At 38.9% G+C, this 21,225-nt stretch overlaps 2 protein-coding genes across 4 annotated transcripts in view; one reads left to right on the top strand and one right to left on the bottom strand.

Moving 5' to 3' along the window:
- The window catches only part of LOC122728158 (mortality factor 4-like protein 1), a 31,283-nt gene extending 30,678 nt beyond the window's left edge, over positions 1 to 605 (bottom strand). The window contains exon 1 of the mRNA XM_043966417.1: positions 487 to 605. The gene's annotated coding sequence lies outside the window, so the exon portion shown is untranslated. The remainder of the gene's footprint in view (positions 1 to 486) is intronic.
- The window catches only part of MKLN1 (muskelin 1), a 387,994-nt gene that overhangs the window by 48,864 nt on the left and 317,905 nt on the right, over positions 1 to 21,225 (top strand). The window lies entirely within an intron of this gene.

Below are 21,225 nucleotides of genomic sequence, written 5' to 3'. Positions count from 1 at the left end.
GGGAAGGCCTATGATAGACCTGAAGCTACTCTTTGGATGCCTGTTGAATCAGAAAGATCAGGAAGAGATGAGATGGGGACTTTCTTGGAACCTATATATCATGAAAAAGAGGCTAGTTTTTGGAGGGGTACAGATGGTACCTTGGGGTGCTTATAATTGACCAGTTAAATGGGTGCTTTTGTAAACACCAGGAGCTCTCAAATCCATAGGGAAACTAAAATATGCATGCAGTTTTCAGAAATAAGCAAAGGGCAGGTCACTTAAAGATGGTCTAAAGAACCCTGCCAGCTGCCAGGGAGGGGCTATCAGATAAAAGTGAGATGCTCATAGGTGTTAGCAGTCAGCAAAACTCACCTGCTCACACCCAGGTGGATGGATGGAGCAGTGAGTGCCTCTTTTCTTGCCTGTCCCCACTGGTCACAGCTTGGATGCAGGACAAAGATACTCCCTCCTGCAGAGGAAGGGTTTGGCTTCTCTAAGACTTACCTTGGCATTCCTTGATGTCTTGGGGAAGCAGATGACCCCAACTGAGCGAGACAGTCAGCAGAACAGCAGCCCTTGATGCTGCAATGGGAAATTTCCATTCTTTGCTTGCAGCCCTGAAAAGAAAAAAAAAATCTAAAGAGCTTGGTAGCTGGGAAATTTCCATCATGGAAAATTTTAACATATTCTTTAGCTCTAAACTCTGCTGGTTTGCAGGGACCCTTCTCTTTCCTTTTGCTAATTTCCTTCTTTAAAAATTATTGTTAAAATGGCAAAACTACAAATATGATCCTTTGAGACTAAGGAAGATGATGTGATGAAGAGAGAAAGGTGCAGGGTCAGTCTAGTACTGATACCCACCTTTGTCTACCAAAGTCCTAGAAACGTAAATAGCTACCAGACCCACTGTTTGGGAACCCTTCCAAAAGAAAGAAGTATCTTCTCTTGGAGCACAGCAAGTAGCAGATGGATGGATGAATGGGTGCAGCTTTGGAGCATGACATAGTGAATGAACTCTGATGTTGGAGAAAGCAGTCCCAGGCAGACCCCATTGAGTTCCTCAACTTCATGAGACCAGCTTGTCTTGAACTGAAAATCTCATCCAGGGCTAGCAGCAAATGAGCTACTGAGCTTATTGACTGTACTTCCAGCAGGTGAGTCAAAATAGAGGTTGTTAACCTTTTTTGAGTCACAGACCCCTTGGGCAGTCTGGTGAAGCCTATGGACCCCTTCTTGGGATAATGTTTAAATGCATAAAATACATAGGATTACAAAGGAAACCAATTCTTTGGAAATACAGTTATCAAAATATTGTAAACAACAACAACAACCACCAAAAATAAAAACAAGTTCACAGACCTCAAAATGAGCCCCAGATCTAAGAAGAGGTACTCTATCCAGACTGGATGAGATGATAGATGTCTTAGTGAGCTGTGAAGCTAGAAACCTGGTACCAAATGGCTGCCTGACTCCACCCAGGTGGAAGCTGGTGGATGACCTCTAAAAATAATGCCATGCCAGAGATATCCTCAATTCAAATTGGCCACAGTTCCCCCTACTGTATATTATATTGTTCCAGACATAAGCTGGCTCTGACTCTTAGTCAACATTTTTGTGTATTCATATACATTTCATGGGATGGATGTAAGAATGTGAGCATGGAAGGGATGAGAGAAGAAAGAGTTAAAGACTTGGCACCTGAATCACAGGGTTGTTCTCAAGAATCAAATGAGACGATGTACATAGAGCTCTCTCTCAACCTTAAAGCCCCAGGTAACTGTTGTTGTTATAATTACTAAGAAGAATAAATTCATTTCTAGCTGGTTCAAAATATTATAAACATTTTTATTCTTATAAAAAGAAAAAAAAGAGGAGAATGAAGGGAACTTTCCTGGCTCCCAAGCTTCTGTCCTGACTAACCCATGTGTTGTCTCTAACACCAAATAGAAGTGAAACAAAAGCTGCCCAAACCTGTTATCACTGTGTACTAGTAGCTGAGCCCTAGCTTTGACCTTCAAGGTCATACCTAGGAGACCTGGACTGATCAGTAATGTATGTGCTACCTGGGGAAATATCTTAAGCATCATTTGTCCCCTTCATTTTGCATTCAGGAAATTCTTTGGCAGGATTATGATCAATTTTCAAATCAAAGTTCCCACCATGGCATAGTGGGGGAGGGGACAAAGATGAAAGTAAACAAAATGTGGAATTACCCCCACTAGACTGTGACAAGTATAAAGTAAAACATTTTTATAAAATGTAAAAGAATAAGAAAGAAAGTTAACAATCATCCCACCATCAACATGTTATCATCTTGATCCCAATGAATACCTGAGGCCAACATAGATTAGATGAAACCTTTCCTTTCAAAGTCTTTAGTTGGAATATGGACCACAAAAATATAGAGCTGAGGTGAGTTACCTGATGATTTAGGTAAAATGCATTGTTGTGTTAAATTATGGAGTGAGCCATTTAATCTCTCTGTGCCTCAGTTTCCTCACTTACAAAATAAGTAGTTTAGATTAGATCATGGCCTTTTTTCCCCCATAATGTATCCCTCACGTAGTCTGGTGAAGCCTATGGATCCCCTTTGAGAATGTTTTTAAATGCATAAAATTAAGTACATAGGATCACAAAGGAAACAATTAAATTCAAATATAGTCTGTCTATCTATCTATCTATCTATCTATCTATCTATCTATCTATCTATCTATCTATCTAATCTTTTTAAGTTCAAAGACCCCAGGTGAAGAACTCCTATACTAGAAGATGACTAAGGTCTCTTGTATTCTGTGAGTCCATGGGTCCTAGAGGGCAAACATCCAGCTTCTATCCATTTGTGAAACTAAGTCCCAAATTGCACACATTCAAGAGAATTCATTTGACTAGAGTCTCCTCTAGAGGAGCTAGATGTTGTAGTGGATAGAGCATTGGTCCTGTCCTGAGTTCAAATCTCACCTCAGACACTTACTAGCTGTGTGACCCTGGGCAAGTCACTTAACTCCAATTTCCTTAAACATGCAGGGTCATCTCTAGTTGTCTTGATATATATATATCTTGACATTGGAGCCAGATGGCTCTGGAGGAGTGAATGAGGCTCTGGAGGAGTGAGTGAGGTTGGTGATTTTGCACAGCCCTCCCTCGCTTGAATTGGAATTGAATCCAATTCACTGCAAGTCACGACATCACCCTGATGTCATGGCCCTCTTCAGAACAAAAGACAAACAACAATTGTAACTGGCAGGAATAGCTGACATCTATACCATGCTTTGGATTAAGTTATTTAATGTGATTATCACCACAATCTTGAGAAGCAGATTTGTTGTTGTCTTGGGACCTTGGTGCAGGGACATAGACACTCCCAGTACTGCGGATCTGCCACTCATCAGTCACATCTTACAAAGAGACTTGAAAGGAGTTTTCCTGACTACAGGTCTGTCAACTCTATCCATTCTGCTATCTAGTATTTGCCAGAGGTAGCACATGAATCCAGGTCTTGACCCCTGCTCTAACATTCTGTTTACTAAACTGTCCTAAGGCAACTCAACTGTCACTTGCCTATGGTGAACACAGCTAGTGTTTGCCAGAGGCAGGACCTGAGTAAGGTCTTCATGACCCCAGAGCCAACAGTCTGTTTACTAAACCATAGTCCTAAGGCAACTTAGCTCCTCACCAGTTAAGAGAGTGTAATAACCTTAGGGACTTTAGCCATTCATTCGCTATCCTACACCACTTATTTAATAGATATGGAAAATAAGGCATGGAAAAGAGTCACCCAAGATGACAAAGCAAGTTAGTGGCAAAGCTAGATTAGAACCCAGGTCCCTTGATTCCTAGCTTAGTCTTATCTACCCCACATTGTTTCCATAATATCCCTGGAATCAAACTATATATCCCCAAAACTTGATCCCAGTGTAACCCAGAATTTAAGGAAATAGAAAATATGTTGTCCGTTTTGTTTTTTTATTACTTTGTTGTTGTTTTATCCTACTCTTCATGATCCCATTTGGGGGTATACTTACATAATTGTCTTTTTAATTGTTTGTGCGTATACAATAAGCTCTTAATGTATGTTGAATTGAGTAGACTGCTTATTTGCATAAATAGATAAGGAGGCAGATAATTGGCAGTTGATCATTTAAGGGCTTATTATACTCTCAGGAGATTTTCTATGCTCCTGGCTTTTCCTCCTAGGAACCTATCTTTTTTTTTCCCCTTCACGATCTGTTCCTGGAACTAGGGAAAGCTCCAGTTAATAATTCTTGCTACTTGTTAAAGCCTTTAATGGCAGAAGAAATCAAAACAACTGGTAAATGAGGCTTGGACTAAAACATATAGCTCAAATTTATACAGTTGTCTAAGCTTTACTCTCCTTATATCAGCTTCATGAGGTTAGGACCTACCAGTCTTATTATCCACATTTTACAGATGAAGAAACTGAAAGCAAGGTTAAGGGAATTGTTCATTGATCACAAAGCAAGTAAGTATCAGAAAGGACTCCAAGTGCAGGGTACTTTCTGTTATTCTACTTCTTCCCACTGCCAACTTTAGGTGTGTACTTGTTGTTCAGTCATTTCTCAGTCATGTCCGACTCTTCATGACCCCATTTTGGGTTTTCTTGGCAAGGATACTGGAGTGATTTGCTGTTTCCTTCTCCAGCTCATTTTTTGTTTTTTGTTTTTTAGTGTGGCAATTGGGGTTAAGTGACTTGCCAAGGGTCTCCAGCTCATTTTACAGATAAGGAAACTGACATAAACAGGGTTAAGTGACTTGTCCATGGTCACACAACTGGTAAGTGTCTGGGGACAGATTTGAATTCAGGAAGAGGAGTCTTCCTGACTACAGGTCTGTCAATTCTATTCACTGTGCCACCTAGATATCCTCGGTGTATACAGCTTGGTGTGAATCTTACTGTGATTCCCCATTGCCTTTCTACTCAAACATTCTTATACAGGTAAAATAAGATTATAAAGAACATTGAAGATGATCATGAAAGAGAAAAGAAGTAATTTTTTAAAGATACTGGTAACCTGAGGGCTACATAGAAAGGTAACAAAATTGTCAAGACAGCTAAACTTTGTCATGATGAAAGATTATACCACAGGTATAAAGATTTATACCACAGGTATAAAATAATACATAAGTGTTTATTTAAGAATTAATAGGGGCAGCTAGATGGCGAAATGGATAGAGCACCGGCCCTGGAGTCAGGAGTACCTGAGTTCAAATCCGACCCCAGACACTTAACACTTACTAGCTGTGTGACCCTAGGCAAGTCACTTAACCCCAATTGCCTTACTAAAAAAAAAAATCTGTTCATGAACCCCCAAAGGTCCATGGACTCTAGATTAAGAACCACTAGTCTAGAAGAAATTATAGAATTTATAGAAATTTTAGAATGATTAAGAGCATTTAAAACTACTTACTTAGCTTCACTATTTAGCTCCAACCTACATACCCAGCCTTCATATATATATGAAAAGGAGTTATATATATATATATATATATATATATATATATATATATATATCACTCCTTTTCTAAGATCTAGGCAAACTGACCTTCTTACAGTTCTATCCCCAATGACCATGATTTTGCCCATGCTTGTACTCATGCCTGGAATGCACTCTCTCCTCACCTCCAGCCTTTAAAATCTTAGTTTTCTTTAAAACTCAGCTCATATGCCACTTCCTACATAAATCCTTTCCTGCTCTCTCCAATTGCTAGTGACTCTCTACTTTTCCCACCCCACCCCCATTACCTCATAGTATTTTGTATATACTTATCTGTGTTCATGTTGTCTACCCCAATAGAAGAATGCAAGCTCTTTGAATGCTGGAAATACTTCATTTTTGTATTTGTCTCCTCAGTGCCAATCATAGGGTGCAGTCAGACACAATAGATGCTTAATAAATAAATTGTTGATTGTATCTATATGTCATCCCCCATGCATGGTTTCCCCTCACCTCTGAACTCATACAGTCCCTAGGGCTTGATCCCTGGGGGTCAAGTTGTCTTTCTAGGTCTCTGCCTCCACTTCTAAAACAAGCTTAAGTATAATTTGTGTCTACAGTTTCCTTATATATGAGTACCAAGATCCCCTCCCATAAAGGTATTCAGTGTATGGAATGGGTGTCAGATATGAGACAGCTTTTTATTTCCTCTACCACAGAAAATGCATTATGACACAGAGGACACATAGGCATGCATACACAAATACAGGAAACATAAAACACTCCAATAGCCCATTATAGTCATTAAATTCTCCTGGAAGGTAAAGATACTTTATACTGAATAAATACCCCCATTCAGCTAGGACCTGCTTTATCCTAGAAACTTATAGCAATATCATGGAGGGGGCAGCAAGAGCTAGATTTACAGACCCCTTACCACATGACCTTAGTTCTCCAGCTGTCAGTTCTCATCTTCTCTAAGAAGGGTGTCTGATTCTCAACTTAGGAGTTGTTCAATGAATTCAAGATTGCCAGCAAGGTAACTCTAAATCTGGAAAAAAATCTCTGCTCAGGATCACTGACTAGTGAGAGCTCAGAAGAGGAAACAGAAAAGCAAAAGACAGACAGACTTAGGAGGTCCAGAAACCGCCCTCCCAGACACTGGGCAAACCCATGTCTCCCACTGCTATGTACTTCTGCTGTGAATCACTATTGTTGCTACTGATAGGGATGAGAATGGGAGAAAACCCTTCTGCAACCCCCACCTCACTGCAACCCAATGTGCTGTATTCTGGTATGAAAATCTAAGGAGGAGAAGAAAAAAAAATTAAGGAGGTGGAAAGGCCAGTGTAAAAGAGTTGGCTCATTCTTATAGACCACAGGGAGGATGGTTCCTCGGAAAAGAGACCATTTTTTTCATTCTGCCTCAATTAACCAATAATCTGGTGGAAGCCCCAGTCACTGGGACCAATCCGAAGATTTCCTTTTGTTCTCTTGTTAAGAAGATCCAGCATATGGCACCCACGAGGGGGTGCCCCCTTCTATTTTCTTTGTTCCTTGAAGTAAATTTTATTTTAGCTTCATGTAGATTTGCTTTCTCTCCTCACTTCCCACCTTCTCCCTATTGAGAAAGGGGAAAAAACCAGAAACAAACAACAAAACCTGTTACAAACATGTATATAGTCAAGCAAAACAAATGACCGCATTGCCCATGTCCAAAGAAAAATCCCCCTCTCTATCAGAAGGTTTCCCCTTTCTAACAAAGATCCAAGTCCCAGAATCTCATGAAGTTGATTCTGAAGAACTCACTAAATTGATTGTTGCTTTCCCTGATCAACCCCTATCTTTAGTTATTTATACACCTCTGTATAAATACATATATACACATATGTGTATATGTGTGTATAATATATGTGTGCATACATATATAAACAACATTCATACTGTATATATATATAATAAAGATTTTTATTTAAAGTTTTGAGTTCCAAATTCTATTCCTCCTTCCCTCCCTCTCCTTCCCCCTGCTTGAGGCAGTAAGTAATCAGATATAGATTATACATGTGCAATTATATAAAACATTACCATATTACTCAATTTGTATAGGAAAATGTGAATATAATAAAAATGGAAGAAAGTGAAAAATAACATGCTTCAGTCTGTGTTCAATCAATACCAGTTCTTTCTTTGGAGGTGGATAGTATGCTTCATCATTAGTCCTTTGGGATTGTCTTCGATCATTGTATTGCTGAGAATAGTTAAGGTATTCACAGTTCTTCATCAAACAATATTGCTGTCACTGTGCATAATGTTCTCTTGGTTCTGCTCAGTCCACGTGAGTCTTTCCAGGCTTTTCTGAAGTCATCCTGTTTGTCATTTCTTATAGCAAAATAATATTCCATCACAATCATATACCACAGTTTGTTCAGCCATTCCCCAATTGATGGGCATTCCTTTGATTTCATACTGTTTATACACACGCACACACACACACACACATATATATGTCACACAGCTAGTGTCAAGTGTCTGATTCCAGATCTGAACTCAGGTCCTCTTGAATCCAGGGCCAATGCTTTATCCTCTGCACCACCTAGCTGCCCCCCATACTGTATATATTTTTATATGTACTTGTCTCCCCCATTATAATGTGAGCTCATTTCAAGTGAGGATTGTTTCATCCTTTGCACTTTCAGCCTTAGCATCTAGCATAGTACCTGGCACATGGTAAGCCCTTAATAAATACTTGTTGATTTATTGATAATTGATTGATAGATTTTTTTTTTGGTGAGGCAATTGGGGTTAAATGACTTGTCCAGGGTCACACAGCTAGTAAGTGTTAAGTGTCTGAGGCCGGATTTGAACTCAGGTCCTCTTGACTCCAGGGCTAGTGCTCTATCCACTGCACCACCTAGCTGCCCCTGATTGATAGATTTTAAGACAGTTGGTGAGCTACTTCCTTCCTTTCCCCCATCTCCCTCCCTTCCCAGTCACTGCCCAATAGTTCACATCAGACAGCCATCCCAAAGGCAATTCTCCATTCTCTATTGGCTCTGCTTCTTCCCCATTACAACCAATAATATAGGATTACCAACAGCTATAATTAGCTTCTAGATGCACTGATGTCTAAAAAATTGAACAACTTCTCCTGTCCCCTTAGAAACAGGCCTTTCAAGAAAGCTGGAGCCATTTCAGTAGGCAGTTTCAGAAAGATTATAGAATCATAGAATTTTCGAGCTGGAAGAGATCATTTAATTCAATCCCTTCGTTTTACAAATGGCAAAACTGAAACCAGAGCCTAGGCTTCCTGGCTCTGTCCTACCCTGACAACCTCTAAACTGCACTGTCATTATTCCCTGCTGATAAATGCCACATTGCAAGCTTTAACAATTTCATAAAGCTTCCTTTAAATACTGTGTGTACCATCAGCTTGTTGCAGCTGCCTTTTCAGCAGCAGTGCAAAAAGTCCAGGCAAACCCTTTGGAAGAGATGATTATAAACCTGGGGAAATGAAACCGAAGAAACAGGTGCATTCATCAAATGAAAAGCAAAGGATTATGTTAATGTTGCATTCAGGTGGCAAATTTAAAGTCGCTAAAATCAGAGGTATGAAAAGATTTTCAAATCAAAGTGAGCTAACTCCCGCCTTGGTGGGGAATTTGGTGTGTTAAATGCATGATTTTGCAGCAGCCTATAGGGGGAACAGCAGTGATCTTGCACACATCCTCATGTTTGCAATCCATGTTCCTTTTCTAATTTCTTAGCTCCCTTGAAGAAAAGAAAGGTCTAGAAGGAATCAGCTATGGATATAAGTGCTCTTTTATAGTGGGAACCTGGCAATGATTTCCCAAGGAGAACAGAAAGTTCTGTTGGAGGAGGAAGGGTGTCTTAATGGAGACTTTATAAATTGCTGAGAAGGTGCTCCCAGGTTTGGGCTAGATAATAGTATGTCACATTCATAGTAATAATAGCTAGCATTTATATAGCACCTATCATGTGCCTGGCACTGTGTTAAGTAAATGTTTTACAAATATCATCTTATTTGATCCTCACAACAGCCCTGTGAGGTAGGTCCTATTATGATCTGCATTTTACAGTTGAGGGAACCAAAGGTTGACTTGCCCAAGGTTGGCTCACAACAACCAGTAAATTTCTGAGGCTGGATTTGAACTCAATTCTTCCAGCCTTTGGGTACAGCATTAATATCTACTGCACCACCTATCATAAAACACTTCACAGTTTACAAAATTTTACTTTATACTTTTAAAAGTGCTTTCATCACTATGGCCTTGTGAGGTGGATAGTACAACTATTATCCTATCCGTTTTACAGGTTGGGAAATTGAGACTTAGCAAGGTGAAATGACTGACTTACTGCCACACAGCTAATTAGTGGCAGACAGAGCTCAGATTCAACCCACGAATTCATTTTGTTGTTGTTTGTTCTTCGTTTTCAGACAGGGCAGATGACCAGGTCCTCTAAAACCAAATGCAGTGTTCTCCTAATTATACATTATACCATACCTACCTCTCTCAACCCTGTGAGGTTGATAGTACAATTATTAGCCCCATTTTACAGATGAGAAAGGCTCAGAGCATTTGAGTGACTTGTTGAAGTTGACATGAATATTAAGTGCAAAGCCAGGACAGAAGGAATACTCAGATATTTAGGGTTCAAATCCAGTACTTTTTTTCACTATATTAAGACAATTTCCCTTTCTCCCCCCCCCACTTCAGTTCTTTATTGGAAAACTGAAAGTTGATTAATACTTCCTATTAACTCTTTTTTTCCTCTGCTGCAGAACACAAGTTCAACCTTGTAAAAAGGCTATGCAGACACTCATCAATCTCCTGATTTCCTTATCACCTAATAAAACCCCCTAAGATACCATGCCACTTAGGAAAAAATAGAACTTTTAGAATTCTGATTAAGAGTCTTAATCAAATGAATATTCATCAGAATGAGTGAATAAATCTATAAGTTGCAGAGGCAAGAGACAGGACAAACATAAGTATCTTTGTAGGAGTATGCTAGAGCCTGCACAAATCAGTTCCCAAGAATCAATGGTTCAGTTTTCAGAGTGAGCATTTGCACTTCAAAAATCACCAAATGCTACAAATTAGGGCTTGACTTGTTTTGTGAATTGTCTAGACTTAAGAAAGTGATGGAGAAAATGTTAATAATGCAAATTAAACTTAAAATTATGTTGGAAGGTGTTTTTTTTTTTCCCTTCTAGAAAGCCAGTAGTTAGATATTTATTGATACATTCCTGATTTAGGTCATATTTACAAATATGTGCATATGTATATAAATATATATACTGTATATGTATATGCTTATCTATAATACTCATGTATATACACATGCATATTTAATGCATACTATTGAAAGCTCCTATGTAAAGAGATGCTTGTGGCATTGCAAAATTTTACTTTTTTGTTATTTTTGTTTCTTACGGTATGTAATCATGTCTTTGTAACAAAATTTAATTAAATTTAACAAGCATTTAGTAAAGACCTTCTACATGCAAGGCACCGTAAATACAAAGAAAGAAATTTTTAAAACAGTCCCTACCCTCAATAAGCTTAGATTCTACTACAAAATACAAAAACATACTGTATAATGAAGCTGCTGTTTTTTAATTGAATGCAAGCACATCTTAAAATATATTTGCACAATTAGCTTTTGAATCAGCCATATTGTGATGCAGACATGTTTAGCTTGTAGTTAACTAAACCCCCATATCTTTTTTTTTCCACATGGACTAGTATCTAGCTATAGCTCATCCCTTCTGTATTTTTCCATATAAATATTTTATTATGTTCCAGTTACATGTAGTTTTCAACATTTGTTTTTATAAGATTTCCAATTTCAAAATTTTCTCCCTCCCTCTCTTCCCTTGCCCCTCCCCGAGACAGCAAGTAATCTGATATAGGTTATATATGTACAATCACATTAAACATATTTCTGCATTAGTCTTGCTGTGAAAGAAGAATCAGAGCAAAAAGGAAAAATCTCAAAAAAGAAAAAACAACAGCACCAAAAACAGTATGGTTCAATCTGCATCTAGATTCCACAGTTCTTTTTTTTCTGGATTTGGAGAGCATTTTCCATCATGAGTCCTTTGGAACTATCTTGGACCATTGTATTGCTGAGAAAAATCAAGTCTATCACAGTTGATCAACACATAATGTTGATGATACTGTGTACAATGTTCTCCTGGTTCTTCTTATCTCACTCAGCATCAGTTCATGCAAGTCCTTCTAGGTTTCTCTGAAATCTGCCTGCTCATCAGTTCTTACAGCACAATAGTATTCCATTACATTCATACACCACAACTTGTTCAGCCATTCCCCAATTGATAGGCAACCCCTCAATTTCCAATTCTTTGCCACCACAAAAAGAGCAGCTATAAATATTTTTGTACATGTGGGTCCTTTTCCCTTTTTTATGATCTCTTTGGGGAAAAGACCTAATAGTGGTATTGCTGGGCCAAAGGGTATGCACAGCTTTATAGCCCTTCGAGCATAATTCCAAATTACTCTCCAGAATGGTTGGATCAGTTCACAGCTCCACCAACAATGCATTAGTGTTCCAATTTTTCCACAGTTTCTCCAACTTTTATTATTTTCCTTTTTTGTCATATTGGCCAATCTGATAGGTATCAGGTGATACCTCAGAGTTGTTTTGATATGCATTTTTCTAATCAATAGTGATTTGCAGCATTTTTTCATATGACAATAGATAGCTTTGATTTCTTCATCAGAAAACTGCCTGTTCATATCCTTTGACCATTTCTCAATTGAGGAACAACTTGGATTCTTATACATTTTATTTAGTTCCTGATATATTTTAGAAATGAGGCCTTTATCAGAAGTACTGGCTATAAAAATTGTTTTCCAGCTTTCCATCACCCTTCTAATTTTGGATGCATTGCTTCTGTTTGTACAAAACTTTTTAATTTAATGTAATCAAAATAATCTATTTTGCATTTCATAATATTCCCTATCTCTTGTTTGGTCATAAACTGTTCTCCTTTCCAAAGATCTGTGAGGTAAACTATTCCTTTCTCTCCTAATTTATCTATGGTATCACCTTTTATATCTAGATCATGTACCCATTTTGACCTTATTTTAGTATAAGATATAAGATGTTGGTCTGTGTCTAGTTTCTGCCATGCTATCTTCCAGTTTTCGCAGCATTTTTTGTCAAATACTGAGTTCCTATCCCAGAAGCTGGAGTCTTTTGGTTTATCAAACAGTATATTACTAAAGTCATTTACTACTGTGTCTCCTGTGCCTAACCTATTCCATTGATCCTCCACTCTATTTCTTAGCCAGTACCAAATAGTTTTGATGACTGTTGCTTTATAGTAAAGCTTCAGATTTGGTACAGCTAGCCCACCTTCCTGTGCATTTTTTTTATTAGTTCCCTTGATCCTTCTGTATTTTTAATTGATTTTTAAAACCTAAGTGCAGGATGACATATTACAATTTCAGCTTGTTGGCTTTAGTTCTAGCCTATCAGAATTTTTCTTATTGCTGATTCTATCCCAGATTTTTGTCATCTGCCAAGTTGTTAACAGAATTCATAGGTTGGTAGAGGTGGAAGGGACCTCATTATTACCTCAGCCAAGGAAGCGAGACCATTGAGCTGTGAGAGCAAGAAGGCAGCAGCCCCTTGCCTAGAGCCCCTAATGAGGATATCAGCCTCCTTCCCATTCTAATGCTTTGATAGCTCAGGCCACTCTCTGGGCTGGTGCTCCCTAAACTGACCCTTTGCTCTCTGACTGAAGATATGAGTGTATTAACAGGGAGGTAAAAAGAGAACCAAATGATGGCTTTTGTGGCAGAGCAGTATAACTATGTTCTACCATGTTCTGGGTGTCGCTGGGGAAATTCTTATATGTTCAGCTGCACTTTAAGAGACTTGGGAGGCAGTCAGGGCAGTGGATAGAGCACTGGAAGTCAGGAAGAACTGAGTTCAGATCCAGCCTTAGATATTTCCCAACTGTGTGACCCTGGGCAAGTCACTTAATCTCTGCCTGACAAAATGAATCCACTGGAGGGGCAGCTAGGTGGCGCAGTGGATAGAGCACTGGACCTGGAGTCAGGAGTACCTGAGTTCAAATCCGGCCTCAGACACTTAATACTTACTAGCTGTGTGACCCTGGGCAAGTCACTTAACCCCAGTTGCCTCACTAAAAAAAAAAAAAAAAAAAAAGAATCCAGTGGAGAAGGAAATGGCAACCCTCCCCCCAACCCCAGTATCTTTGACAAGAAAACCTCAAATGGAGTCACAAAGGGTTGGCCATGACTGAAACAACTAAACAACAACAAAAATAAGAAATTTGAGAGTTGGGGACTGAATATGTACCAAAGGACTAAGGAGTGATGACTTTGTATCACAGAATCAGTAACAGTTTTGCGCTACAACTTTTGAGGCCTTCCCTACAGAGTAGATAGAGAACTGGGCCTGGATTCAGGAAGGCCTGAATTCAAATCCAGCCTCAGTCACTTGCTAACTGGGTGATCCTAGGAAAGCCATTTAACCTCTATTTGTCACAGTTTCTTCACTGCAAAATACCCAGGGTTGTGATGAGGACCAAATGAGATAATAATTGCAAAGCACTTAGCCTAGTCTCTGGTACATTGTAAGCACCATATAGACGTTGGACATTAAGTTGCTGATTTTAAAAAATTGCATAGTACTCAAGACAAAGACCTGTGACACAGCACTAAAGACCTTCTTCCAAGTTGACAGCAACCTTTATCAGTCAATACCATGGGGATAGCTGCTTATCCAAATACCAATTTATTTAACTTTATTATTATTATTATTGATTAGCCCATCTTTCTCCTTGTCTTAAAAGTATAATCTATGGCCTAGAACTGAAGCTATGAGTTGATACAGACCATGTTCAGTCTTGAAGACTTCTCAATTATCATATTTTTTTGGCTGGTGCTCTCCTCCAAGGTTTCCCCTTGAAAATATCATAATTTGTCTTATTTTCTTTTTTTATGTAAAACAATATCACATTAGTAATTTTGTACAAGAAAATTTGGATAAAAGAAAAAAATGAAAGAAAATGAAAAATAGCATGTTTCAGTCTGTATTCAATCAATATCAGCTCTTTCTTTGGAGATGGATAATATGCTTCATCATTAGTCTTTTGGGATTTTCTTGGATCATTGTATTGCTGAGAAGAGTTAAGTCATTCACAGTTCTTCATCAAACAATATTGCTGCCACTGTGCTCAACATTCTCCTGGTTCTGCTCACTTTACTATACATCAGTTCATACAAGTCTTTCCAGGCCTTTCTGAAATCATCCTGTTTTTTTCTTATAGCACAATATTCCATCACATTCATATACCATACCATGTTTAGCCAGTCCCCAATTGACGGGCATTCACTTGATTTCCAATTCTTAGCCACTATAAAAAGAGTTGCTATAGGCAGCTAGGTGGTACACTGCATAAAGCATTGGCCCTGGATTCAGGAGGACCTGAGTTCAAATCCAACCTCAGACACGTACTAGCTGTGTGACCCTGGGCAAGTCACTTAACCCTCATTGCCCCCCAAAAAGAGTTGCTATAAATATTTTTGTACAAATAGGCCTTTTTCTCTTTTGGGGGATGTCTTTGGCATATAAACCTAGTAGTGGTCATTGCTGGATCAAAGGGTATGCACAGCTCAATAGCCTTTTAGGCATAGTTCCAAATTGCTCTCTATAATGATTGGATCTGTTCAGTTTGTCTTATTTTCAAAGAAAACAACCCTCAGGTTCCATCCAATTATTAAGGCTAACAAGGATAATTATAGGATAGGCATTATCTAATCTGGGAGAGAAAAAACATTAAAGTCCTAAGCCTATTAGCAGTGAAAACAATACTGTTTCCTTTCTGGCGGATCTCTCTCTCTTAGGATCCTATATAGTTCTCCAGACTTAAAATCAAAACTTGTAATACTCACTTGAATAGAACTTTCTGATAGGTGAAAGCCCTTGGAATTACAAAAGAGTCCCCATTCCCTGGACCTGCACAGTATACATAACTCACATTACTAGGTAGTGGCTAGGTCTGGATTTCCTCTTCCTCCTCATGGCTCTTTCTGTTGCTATTCCTCAGCTCTGACCCCTGCTTGACCCAAGGACTCCTCTGCTTGGTCCAGAAACACTTCCTCTAGGTCCAGAATGCTTGGTTCAGGAACCCCTGCCTTAGGAAGCTTAGGAAACCTCAGTGGGAGGTTTTGCCACTGCTCCTATTCAGTACTCATTATTTTCTGGAGAATATGGCTTCTCAGAGGGGCTATACCGTTGCACAGACTTTCCTCCGGGGAATGGAGTCTTGGTGTGTCCAACTAGCTTTTCTTTGTCTGACCTCCTTTCTAGACTCATGCACAGAGGTGTTTCTGAAGTAGGTGCACTATAATGTCTATAGCGTTTCCTTCTTCTACCAGTATAGCTAACTTTGTAAGAAAGGGTATTAAAATTGCTTTGGCATGATGTTCTTACTGAACCCATACTACTTCTTATGATGTTCTTAGTGAACCCATACTACTCCCTAATAATCACTTCTGCCCGTTTTAAATGCTCATAAGTCTTCTTAACATCATATGTAGATATTGTTGTTAAATCATTTCAATCATGTCTAGCTGTTTGTGACTCCATTGTGGGGTTTTCTTGGCAAAGATACTGGAGTGGTTTGCCATTTCCTTCTTTAGTTCATTTTACAGATGAGGAACTGGTGAATCTTCCTGGTTCCAAGCACAGTGCTCTATCCACTGTACCACCTAGTTTCTAGGGAAACATAGGGGTAACTAAGTGATGCAGTGGATAGAGTGTTGGCCCTGGATTCAGGGGTACCTGAGTTCAAATCTGGACTCAGACATTTACCAGCTTTGCGACCCTAAGCAAATCACTTAATTCTGTTTGTCTCAGTTTTCTCAGCTGTAAAATGAACTAAAGAAGGAAATGGCAAACCACTCCATTGTCTTTGCCAAGAAAACCCCTAATGGAGTCAGAAAGAGTCAGACATAACTAATAGACTTAACATCATATTTGATTTAGGGAGCATTCATTGAGGCTCAAAACATCTGGGTAAAGTTCCCTGGAAGAGACTATACCTAATCTGGGCCTAGATGGGAGGGCAAAGAGGGGAGAGGGGAGAAAAAGCCAAAGCAACTTCCATAGGGTGAAGAGGCTAAGCAACAGTGCTAAAGCAGAAATATGCATGACACACAGTAAGAAAACCAATCTAGGGGCAGCTAGGTGGTGCAGTGGATAGAGCACCGGCCCTGGAGTCAGGAGTACCTGAGTTCAAATCCAGCCTCTGACACTTAACACTTACTTGCTGTGTGACCCTGGGAAAGTCACTTAACCCCAATTGCTTCTCTAAAAAAAAAGAAAAAAAAGAAAAAAAGAAAACCAATCTATCCAGAGAGAAGGAATTGGAATTAAGCATGGAGGAAAAGAAGAGGCAGGCAGACCCCAAATGACAGAGAGCCTCAAATGTCAAGCTAAGGAAATCCAATATCTGTTACCTAGGCAAAAAGTAAATCATGTAAGGCTTTTGAATGAAGAGTGATGTGTATTCTTAACTTTTCATAAAACAGTGTTTGTAACTTTTCATTTATTTATGTTCTTTCTCAAGCACCTCCAGACCTCCTGATAGCAAGGACCAAGACTAAGTTTCCCCTAGTATCTCCCAAAATTCATATCACATCACTGATACACAACAGATACATGTCAAATGATCACCTAAAATGATAATTATCTTTCACAATATCTGCATTCCAGTCAAACTAGTCTACTTACTGTTCCCCAAATTAAAGAAGCCATCTTCTACCTCCATGCCTTTGTAAAATTTATTTCTCCATGCCTGAAATACCCTCCCACCTTGGCCTCTTTTTGTTTTTGTATCATCAGTACTCAGCAATATATCGAGATAGAGATAGAGATAGAGATAGAGATAGAGATAGATAGATATAGTAGAGGCTAGATGGATTCCAAGCAAATTCTACCAAGCATTTAAAGAACAATTAATCCCCAAACTATATAAACTATTTGGGAAAATAGGTAAAGTAGGAGTCCTACGACACTCCTTTTATGACACAAATATGGTGCTGATACCTAAACCAGGAAGATCCAAAACAGAGAAAGAAAATTATGGACCAATTTCCCTAATGAATACTTATGCAACCCTAACCCTAATTTTAAATAAAAGACTAGCAGGGAGATTACAGCAATATATCACAAGGATCATACACTATGACCAGATGGGATTTATACAAAAAATGCAAAGCTAGTTCAATATTAAGAAAATTATCAGCATAATTAACCATATCAATAACAAATAGTAGAAGCTTTGTAAACACGAATTGAAAACTGTTCTCTCAATTCAATTCAGTAAGCATTCATTGAGTGTCTACTTTGTGCCTAGTACTGAGCAAGACCCCATGAGCAATATGCCCTTCCCCTTATGTCTCCAAGGAAGATCTGGCTCTTTTTCCAGTACAGGCCAATTCCCTTACTTGTGCCTTTGATGTCCACCTCCTGTATGGAGGACCTTTCTTGGCAACTTTCCAACCTTTATTCCTAATTTTATCCTCCAGATCTAAGCAGAACACATTTATAATGATTTTTCTACATAATAACTATCATGCTTTCCCCACCCCCATTTTCTTTCCTTCAGGTTAAACATCCCCCAGTCCTTCTGGAGGTGACAAGGAGAATTACTATTCAGATCCTGAGCCAATCATTCGTATCCAAGTGCCTTTTTTCTAAGTGGAGACTTTTCTGATCTCCCCAGTGCCCCCTCTGTCCCCCCAAAACCCTTGTATTTATTTTGCATATATTATGTATTTATTAAAATAAGTACATTATGTCTCCTCCCCCCTTGTAAATTCCTTGAGGATAGAGTCTATTTCATTTTAGTCTTTGTATTCCCCAGCACATAGTATGAGGCCTGACACCTAGTAGGCACATAAATGTTTGTTGCTTGATTGATTGGATTTCCTTACATAAGGTTTAATATCCTTTGGTCTGGTTTAATATCTATAGGTCTATGGCTTCAAGGCCTCAAAAATTTGGCGCCAACCCACCTTTCTAGACTCATTTCACGTTACTCTCAGTCAGGTACTCCACATTCTAGCCAAACTAGACAAATCCTCATCTCCCAAACACTTCCCAATCTTTCCCAAGTTCCTACATCAAACTTTTCTTTGTATGTGAAATGCCCTTCCTCAATCCCACACCAGTAGATTGAAATCCTATTCAGCTTTTTATGGCCTTCTCAAATATTTCCTCTTCCATGAACCCCTCCCTGATCATTCATTCATTTGGTCATTCTTTCTACAAGCTTCTTCCCCTCTCCAGCTGGAAATGATCTCTTCTTCACTGGCTATCCTGGTACTTTGTACTTCTCTTATGAACTTTCTTGTACTGTTTATCTGTGTTCAAATTTATCACTCTTACTAGATTCCATTCTTTTTAAGGACAAGATGTGCATGTTGTGCAGCTCATAACTACCTAACAAAGATTTTTTTTAGATATTATTGTTGAAAAAAAAGATATTATTGTTGAATATGAACTAATAGACATTAGTCTCTTGTTAGATGTTAAACTGTTACTATTTGGACAATATTATTAATAAAAATGATAATGCTTGCACTATATATCTCACAGACTGTTTGTGTGGAAAGTTCTTAGCGCTCCACAAATATGTGTATTATTTTTGTAAGGCTGCTTGAAGTCCAGAATGAGGCTTGTTGCCTGCCACTTACACTTATAAAGACAGGAAGTTGGAACAAAGAATTGAAGTGGAGGAAGGTGGTGCCTCATCCTGGCTCAGTCTAGTATGTTTTGCTCTCATCATTGTCCCTCCCTTTAGTTTGCATGGGTGAACCAAAGCATCTTGAAGAGATGAGAAAAATCATGTAGCTTCAGTCCCAGATAGATCTTGGCAATCTGCTGAAAAGCAACAATCATTAAAAAATTTATTTTGAAGTTAAATTGAAGTTATGATTGAAGTTAAAGGGAACTTTCTAACCCTAAATCAGATACAGGTCTGGGTTAAAATAAATTTCTCCCAGTGAATATAAAGAAGTAGGTTCAAAGATAGATTAAATGCCTGTGGGCTGTACTTAGCTTGCTAGCTATTCTAGCTTCCAAAAAGGACTTGACCCATGAAGGCATGGCTCTCCTTCTGGTGAGAAAAGTAGTATCAGAGACTCATAGGATCTGACAAATTCCTCTCCTTAGGGAGAGAGAGGAACTAAAGGTTTCTTCCTTGCTTATGACTGGGTAGGTGATAGGCCTGTCCCCTCATTAAGAGAATTGAAATTTAAATCTCTATGCTCTAAGCTAAAGGAGAGATAGATGGTAGTGACCTCTCATGAGGAAAAAACTCATCTGCAGGCTCCTGCTGAAGCCAGAAGATGATAACAGAGAGACAAGCTTAGCTGATGCTGTGTTTGAGGGACTCCATCCCATTAGAGACCAACAGGGAGCCAACCCAGCAGGAGCATCTTGACAGCATCACCAGAAGACACTGGCAACCTTATAGCACAAGATGCCTGAGTTTCCTCTCTGTGTGTTCAGGGGCCACACAAGATCTTTTGGTTCTCCCATGAAAACAAAAAAGTTGGAGATTGACCAAAGCCCTCCATGTATATTCACTTTGTATTTCTACTCTTCCCACTGATGGTGCACATATTTGTAGGAGAGTAAGCCCTAGATTTATGAGTGAAATGTTTGAGTGATATTTGCTTACTGCTGTGGTATTTTACTAAAAGCCTTTGCTATGAACTGTGTTCTTGAGTCAACTAATAAATAAACAGATATAACAATGGTTGCTCATAAACTATGAGTTGCTTTTAGAAGATGTGCACCCACGGAGTATCTTGTATGGGAAGGAACTTTTCTAAGGGCCTACATGAGGTGAGGGTGATCTTGGTGCTATTACAATGGTTGTCCTTCTTGCTTGAAGAACACCAAAATGACATAATTATGTTGGGGTCAAGATAGAGTTTGTCCTACTGTGGCTGATCAGACCAATACTGGCTTGGAAGGATCTACCACAGGTTGGACACAAATAATGTATGCGAATGTTTAGAGTGGGGATGTCTCTAAATTTGTGCATCCCACGTTTATTTTGAGCTACTGAAATTCTGCTATGTTTATAATAAAGAGTACATACACACCATGCTGGGTGGGCCTGTGCGAGTGTCTCCCATGTCTCACAGTCGATTCACAACAGCAATAATACTACTTGTATAACTGACCTCACTGCCCTATTGTAAGCAAAGTAATTCAAAAAGTGCTCAGAAAACCATAAAAACATGAATTATTACTGATCAATATTATATTTTTTTGACCAGCCACTGAAGTTTTTTTAATATTTAGTACCTCAAATGTAGGCTAAGTAAGGTCAGTATTCATTAGTAAAAGTCTGAATTGGAGAGTTGAGGTGTGTTTTTTTTTTGGGGGGAGGGCTAATTTTTAAGGATGGTAAATAGATGATATAGGATTTGGTCTTCCTGATTCCAAGCCCAGCATCCTGTCTACTTATATAGTGTTTTAAGATTTAAAAAGCACTTTACATGTGCTATCTCATTTGATCCTCACAACAACCCCGTGGGTCAGGTGCTATTTTAATCCCCATTTTACAAATGAGGAAACTGAGGCTAATAGGTTAAGTGACTTTTACAGGATCATACAGCTCTTAAGTGTCTGAGTCAGAATTTGAACTCAAGCCTTCCTGATTGCCTTCTAGGTGCCCAGGATGGCG

Source organism: Dromiciops gliroides, chromosome 5 (genome assembly GCF_019393635.1).
Source record: "Dromiciops gliroides isolate mDroGli1 chromosome 5, mDroGli1.pri, whole genome shotgun sequence".
NCBI classification, from domain to species: Eukaryota; Metazoa; Chordata; class Mammalia; order Microbiotheria; family Microbiotheriidae; genus Dromiciops; species Dromiciops gliroides.
The sequence above is the reverse complement of the archived record's forward strand: the minus strand, read 5'-3'. Positions and strand labels throughout refer to the sequence as shown.